Here is an 8,909-nt window from a genome sequence, read left to right on the forward strand (position 1 = left end):
TACCTGCACAACTGTTGAAATATAATGATTATTTTTACTATTTATGACTCCTACTGGTCACATCCCATTATCATATCAAAGAAACATCCCTGTGTGTTTTCCAATATCAATTAAACGGGAAACGAACACTGGTCGCGGAAAGGGACATCTACAGACCTTTCATATTGCTTGGATATAGCGCGTGGGTATATAGTTGTCACTACCTGCACAACTGTTGAAATATAATGATTATTTTTACTGTTTATGACTCCTACTGGTCACTCTACACATTTTTTTATATAAAAGAAACATCGCTTTGTGTTTTCCAATATCAATTAAACGGAAGACGAACACTGGTCGCGGAAAGGGACATCTACAGACTTTTCATATTGCTTGGATATAGCGCGTGGGTAAATAGTGGTCACTACCTGCACAACTGTTGAAATATAATGATTATTTTTAATGTTTATGACTCCTACTGGTCAGTATACACATTATTATTTAAAAGAAACATCACTTTGCGTTTTCCAATATCAATTAAACGGAAGACCAACACTGGTCGAGGAAAGGGACATCTACAGACTTTTCATATTGCTTGGATATAGCGCGTGGGTAAATAATGGTCACTACCTGCACAACTGTTGAAATATAATGATTATTTTTACTGTTTATGACTCCTACTGGTCAGTATACACATTATTATTTAAAAGAAACATCCCTGTGCGTTTTCCAATATCAATTAAACGGAAGACGAACACTGGTCGCGGAAAGGGACATCAACAGACTCTTCATATTGCTTGCATATACCGCGTGGGTAAATAGTGGTCACTACCTGCACAACTGTTGAAATATAATGATTATTTTTACTGTTTATGACTCCTACTGGTCACTCTACACATTTTTATATGAAATAAACATCGCTTTGTGTTTTCCAATATCAATTAAACGGGAGACGAACACTGGTCGCGGAAAGGGACACCTACAGACTTTTCATATTGCTTGGATATAGCGCGTGGGTAAATAGTGGTCACTACCTGCACAACTGTTGAAATATAATGATTATTTTTACTGTTTATGACTCTTACTGGTCAGTATACACATTATTATATAACAAAAACATCCCTGTGTGTTTTTCTAATATCAATTAAACAGGAGACGAACACTGGTCGCGGAAAGGGACATCTACAGACTTTTCATATTGCTTGCATATAGCGCGTGGGTAAATAGTGGTCACTACCTGCACAACTGTTGAAATATAATGATTATTTTTACTGTTTTTGACTCCTATTTGTCAGTATACACATTATTATATCAAAGAAACATCCCTGTGTGTTTTCCAATATCAATTAAACGGGAGACGAACACTGGTCGCGGAAAGGGACATCTACAGACTTTTCATATTGCTTGGATATAGCGCGTGGGTAAATAGTGGTCACTATCTCCACAGATGTTGTAATATATATATTATTTTTACTATGCATCACCCCTACTGGTCACTCTACACATTATTATATAAAAAACATCCCTGTGTGTTTTCCAATATCAATTAAACGGGAGACGAACACTGGTCGCGGAAAGGGACATCTACAGACTTTTCATATTGCTTGGATATAGCGCGTGGGTAAATAGTGATCACTACCTGCACAACTGTTGAAATATAATGATTATTTTTACTGTTTATGACTCCTACTGGTCAGTATACACATTATTATATAAAAGAAACATCCCTATGTGTTTTCCAATATCAATAAAACGGGAGACCAGCACTGGTCGCGGAAAGGGACATCTACAGACTTTTCATATTGCTTGGATATAGCGCGTGGGTAAATAGTGGTCACTACCTCCACAGATGTTGTAAAATATATATTAGTTTTACTATGCGTGACCCCTACTGGTCACTACACATTATTATATAAAAAACATCGCTTTGCGTTTTCCAATATCAATTAAACGGGAGACCAACACTGGTCGCGGAAAGAGACATCTACAGACTTTTCATATTGCTTGGATATAGCGCGTGGGTAAATAGTGGTCACTACCTGCACAACTGTTGAAATATAATGATTATTTTTACTATTTATGACTCCTACTGGTCACATCCCATTATCATATCAAAGAAACATCCCTGTGTGTTTTCCAATATCAATTAAACGGGAGACGAACACTGGTCGCGGAAAGGGACATCTACAGACCTTTCATATTGCTTGGATATAGCGCGTGGGTATATAGTTGTCACTACCTGCACAACTGTTGAAATATAATGATTATTTTTACTGTTTATGACTCCTACTGGTCACTCTACATATTTTTTTATATAAAAGAAACATCGCTTTGTGTTTTCCAATATCAATTAAACGGAAGACGAACACTGGTCGCGGAAAGGGACATCTACAGACTTTTCATATTGCTTGGATATAGCGCGTGGGTAAATAGTGGTCACTACCTGCACAACTGTTGAAATATAATGATTATTTTTAATGTTTATGACTCCTACTGGTCAGTATACACATTATTATTTAAAAGAAACATCCCTTTGCGTTTTCCAATATCAATTAAACGGAAGACCAACACTGGTCGCGGAAAGGGACATCTACAGACTTTTCATATTGCTTGGATATAGCGCGTGGGTAAATAGTGGTCACTACCTGCACAACTGTTGAAATATAATGATTATTTTTACTGTTTATGACTCCTACTGGTCACTCTACACATTATTATTTAAAAGAAACATCCCTGTGCGTTTTCCAATATCAATTAAACGGAAGACGAACACTGGTCGCGGAAAGGGACATCAACAGACTCTTCATATTGCTTGCATATAGCGCGTGGGTAAATAGTGGTCACTACCTGCACAACTGTTGAAATATAATGATTATTTTTACTGTTTATGACTCCTACTGGTCACTCTACACATTTTTATATAAAATAAACATCGCTTTGTGTTTTCCAATATCAATTAAACGGGAGACGAACACTGGTCGCGGAAAGGGACATCTACAGACTGTTCATATTGCTTGCATATAGCGCGTGGGTAAATAGTGGTCACTACCTGCACAACTGTTGAAATATAATGATTATTTTTACTGTTTATGACTCTTACTGGTCAGTATACACATTATTATATAACAAAAACATCCCTGTGTGTTTTCCAATATCAATTAAACAGGAGACGAACACTGGTCGCGGAAAGGGACATCTACAGACTTTTCATATTGCTTGCATATAGCGCGTGGGTAAATAGTGGTCACTACCTCCACTACTGTTGTGATATATATCTATTAGTTTTACTATGCATGACCCCTGCTGGTCACTCTACACATTATTATATAAAAAACATCCCTTTGCGTTTTCCAATATCAATTAAACGGGAGACCAGCACTGGTCGCGGAAAGGGACATCTACAGACTCTTCATATTGCTTGGATATAGCGCGTGGGTAAATAGTGGTCACTACCTGCACAACTGTTGAAATATAATGATTATTTTTACTGTTTATGACTCCTACTGGTCAGTATACACATTATTATTTAAAAGAAACATCCCTGTGCGTTTTCCAATATCAATTAAACGGGAGACGAACATTGGTCGCGGAAAGGGACATCTACAGACTCTTCATATTGCTTGCATATAGCGCGTGGGTAAATAGTGGTCACTACCTGCACAACTGTTGAAATATAATGATTATTTTTACTGTTTTTGACTCCTACTTGTCAGTATACACATTATTATATCAAAGAAACATCCCTGTGTGTTTTCCAATATCAATTAAACGGGAGACGAACACTGGTCGCGGAAAGGGACATCTACAGACTTTTCATATTGCTTGGATATAGCGCGTGGGTAAATAGTGGTCACTCTCTCCACAGATGTTGTAATATATATATTATTTTTACTATGCATCACCCCTACTGGTCACTCTACACATTATTATATAAAAAACATCCCTTTGCGTTTTCCAATATCAATTAAACAGGAGACGAACACTGGTCGCGGAAAGGGACATCAACAGACTTTTCATATTGCTTGCATATAGCGCGTGGGTAAATAGTGGTCACTACCTGCACAACTGTTGAAATATAATGATTATTTTTACTATTTATGACTCCTACTGGTCAGTATACACATTATTATATAAAAGAAACATCCCTATGTGTTTTCCAATATCAATAAAACGGGAGACCAGCACTGGTCGCGGAAAGGGACATCTACAGACTTTTCATATTGCTTGGATATAGCGCGTGGGTAAATAGTGGTCACTACCTCCACAGATGTTGTAAAATATATATTAGTTTTACTATGCGTGACCCCTACTGGTCACTACACATTATTATATAAAAAACATCCCTTTGCGTTTTCCAATATCAATTAAACAGGAGACGAACACTGGTCGCGGAAAGGGACATCAACAGACTTTTCATATTGCTTGCATATAGCGCGTGGGTAAATAGTGGTCACTACCTGCACAACTGTTGAAATATAATGATTATTTTTACTGTTTATGACTCCTACTGGTCACTCTACACATTATTATTTAAAAGAAACATCCCTTTGCGTTTTCCAATATCAATTAAACGGAAGACGAACACTGGTCGCGGAAAGGGACATCTACAGACACTTCATATTGCTTGCATATGGCGCGTGGGTAAATAGTGGTCACTACCTGCACAACTGTTGAAATATAATGATTATTTTTACTGTTTATGACTCTTACTGGTCAGTATACACATTATTATATAACAAAAACATCCCTGTGTGTTTTCCAATATCAATTAAACAGGAGACGAACACTGGTCGAGGAAAGGGACATCTACAGACTTTTCATATTGCTTGCATATAGCGCGTGGGTAAATAGTGGTCACTACCTCCACTACTGTTGTGATATATATATATTAGTTTTACTATGCATGACCCCTGCTGGTCACTCTACACATTATTATATAAAAAACATCCCTTTGCGTTTTCCAATATCAATTAAACGGGAGACCAGCACTGGTCGCGGACAGGGACATCTACAGACTCTTCATATTGCTTGGATATAGCGCGTGGGTAAATAGTGGTCACTACCTGCACAACTGTTGAAATATAATGATTATTTTTACTATTTATGACTCCTACTGGTCACTCTACACATTTTTATATAAAAGAAACATCGCTTTGTGTTTTCCAATATCAATTAAACGGGAGACGAACACTGGTCGCGGAAAGGGACATCTACAGACTTTTCATATTGCTTGGATATAGCGTGTGGGTAAATAGTGGTCACTACCTCCACAGCTGTTGAAATATAATGATAATTTCTACTATTTATGACTCCTACTGGTCACACTTCACATTATTATATAAAAGAAACATCCTTATGTGTTTTCCAATATCAATTAAACGGGAGACGAACACTGGTCGCGGAAAGGGACATCTACAGACTTTTCATATTCCTTGCATATAGCGCGTGGGTAAATAGTGTTCACTACCTCAACATATGTTGTAATATATATATATTAGTTTTACTTTGCATGACCCCTACTGGTCACTCTACACATTATTATATAAAAAAACATCCCATTCTGTTTTCCAATATCAATTAAACGGGAGACGAACACTGGTCGCGGAAAGGGACATCTACAGACTTTTCATATTGCTTGCATATAGCGCGTGGGTAAATAGTGGTCACTACCTCTACAGCTGTTGAAATATAATGATTATTTTTACTATTTATGACTCCTACTGGTCACACTTCCCATTATCATATCAAAGAAACATCGCTTTGTGTTTTCCAATATCAATTAAACGGGAGACGAACACTGGTCGCGGAAAGGGACATCTACAGACTTTTCATATTGCTTGGATATAGCGCGTGGGTAAATAGTGGTCACTACCTGCACAACTGTTGAAATATAATGATTATTTTTACTGTTTATGACTCCTACTGGTCACTCTACACATTTTTATATAAAAGAACCATCGCTTTGTGTTTTCCAATATCAATTAAACAGGAGACCAACACTGGTCGCGGAAAGGGACATCTACAGACCTTTCATATTGCTTGGATATAGCGCGTGGGTAAATAGTGGTCACTACCTGCACAACTGTTGAAATATAATGATTATTTTTACTGTTTATGACTCCTACTGGTCAGTATACACATTATTATATCAAAGAAACATCGCTTTGTGTTTTCCAATATCAATTAAACGGAAGACGAACACTGGTCGCGGAAAGGGACATCTACAGACTTTTCATATTCCTTGCATATAGCGCGTGGGTAAATAGTGGTCACTACCTGCACAACTGTTGAAATATAATGATTATTTTTACTGTTTATGACTCCTACTGGTCAGTATACACATTATTATATCAAAGAAACATCGCTTTGTGTTTTCCAATATCAATTAAACGGAAGACGAACACTGGTCGCGGAAAGGGACATCTACAGACTTTTCATATTGCTTGGATATAGCGCGTGGGTAAATAGTGGTCACTACCTCCACAGATGTTGTAAAATATATATTAGTTTTACTATGCGTGACCCCTACTGGTCACTACACATTATTATATAAAAAACATCGCTTTGCGTTTTCCAATATCAATTAAACGGGAGACCAACACTGGTCGCGGAAAGAGACATCTACAGACTTTTCATATTGCTTGGATATAGCGCGTGGGTAAATAGTGGTCACTACCTGCACAACTGTTGAAATATAATGATTATTTTTACTATTTATGACTCCTACTGGTCACATCCCATTATCATATCAAAGAAACATCCCTGTGTGTTTTCCAATATCAATTAAACGGGAGACGAACACTGGTCGCGGAAAGGGACATCTACAGACTTTTCATATTGCTTGGATATAGCGTGTGGGTAAATAGTGGTCACTACCTCCACAGCTGTTGAAATATAATGATAATTTCTACTATTTATGACTCCTACTGGTCACACTTCACATTATTATATAAAAGAAACATCCTTATGTGTTTTCCAATATCAATTAAACGGGAGACGAACACTGGTCGCGGAAAGGGACATCTACAGACTTTTCATATTCCTTGCATATAGCGCGTGGGTAAATAGTGTTCACTACCTCAACAGATGTTGTAATATATATATATTAGTTTTACTTTGCATAACCCCTACTGGTCACTCTACACATTATTATATAAAAAAACATCCCATTGTGTTTTCCAATATCAATTAAACGGGAGACGAACACTGGTCGCGGAAAGGGACATCTACAGACTTTTCATATTGCTTGCATATAGCGCGTGGGTAAATAGTGGTCACTACCTCTACAGCTGTTGAAATATAATGATTATTTTTACTATTTATGACTCCTACTGGTCACACTTCCAATTATCATATCAAAGAAACATCGCTTTGTGTTTTCCAATATCAATTAAACGGGAGACGAACACTGGTCGCGGAAAGGGACATCTACAGACTTTTCATATTGCTTGGATATAGCGCGTGGGTAAATAGTGGTCACTACCTGCACAACTGTTGAAATATAATGATTATTTTTACTGTTTATGACTCCTACTGGTCACTCTACACATTTTTTATATAAAAGAAACATCGCTTTGTGTTTTCCAATATCAATTAAACGGGAGACGAACACTGGTCGCGGAAAGGGACATCTACAGACTTTTCATATTCCTTGCATATAGCGTGTGGGTAAATAGTGGTCACTACCTCAACAGATGTTGTAATATATATATTAGTTTTACTTTGCATGACCCCTACTGGTCACTCTACACATTATTATATAAAAAAACATCCCTTTGTGTTTTCCAATATCAATTAAACGGGAGACCAACACTGGTCGCGGAAAGAGACATCTACAGACTTTTCATATTGCTTGCATATAGCGCGTGGGTAAATAGTGGTCACTACCTGCACAACTGTAGAAATATAATGATTATTTTTACTGTTTATGACTCTTACTGGTCAGTATACACATTATTATAGAACAAAAACATCCCTGTGTGTTTTCCAATATCAATTAAACAGGAGACGAACACTGGTCAAGGAAAGGGACATCTACAGACTTTTCATATTGCTTGCATATAGCGCGTGGGTAAATAGTGGTCACTACCTCCACTACTGTTGTGATATATATATATTAGTTTTACTATGCATGACCCCTGCTGGTCACTGTACACATTATTATATAAAAAACATCCCTTTGCGTTTTCCAATATCAATTAAACGGGAGACCAGCACTGGTCGCGGACAGGGACATCTACAGACTCTTCATATTGCTTGGATATAGCGCATGGGTAAATAGTGGTCACTACCTGCACAACTGTTGAAATATAATGATTATTTTTACTGTTTATGACTCCTACTGGTCACTCTACACATTTTTATATAAAAGAAACATCGCTTTGTGTTTTCCAATATCAATTAAACGGGAGACGAACACTGGTCGCGGAAAGGGACATCTACAGACTTTTCATATTGCTTGGATATAGCGCGTGGGTAAATAGTGGTCACTACCTGCACAACTGTTGAAATATAATGATTATTTTTACTATTTATGACTCCTACTGGTCACATCCCATTATCATATCAAAGAAACATCCCTGTGTGTTTTCCAATATCAATTAAACGGGAGACGAACACTGGTCGCGGAAAGGGACATCTACAGACCTTTCATATTGCTTGGATATAGCGCGTGGGTATATAGTTGTCACTACCTGCACAACTGTTGAAATATAATGATTATTTTTACTGTTTATGACTCTTACTGGTCACTCTACACATTTTTTTATATAAAAGAAACATCGCTTTGTGTTTTCCAATATCAATTAAACGGAAGACGAACACTGGTCGCGGAAAGGGACATATACAGACTTTTCATATTGCATGGATATAGCGCGTGGGTAAATAGTGGTCACTACCTGCACAACTGTTGAAATATAATGATTATTTTT

This window comes from Haliotis cracherodii, unplaced genomic scaffold, assembly GCF_022045235.1.
Source record: "Haliotis cracherodii isolate W230 unplaced genomic scaffold, xgHalCrac1.p SCAF_11, whole genome shotgun sequence".
NCBI lineage: Eukaryota > Metazoa > Mollusca > Gastropoda > Lepetellida > Haliotidae > Haliotis > Haliotis cracherodii.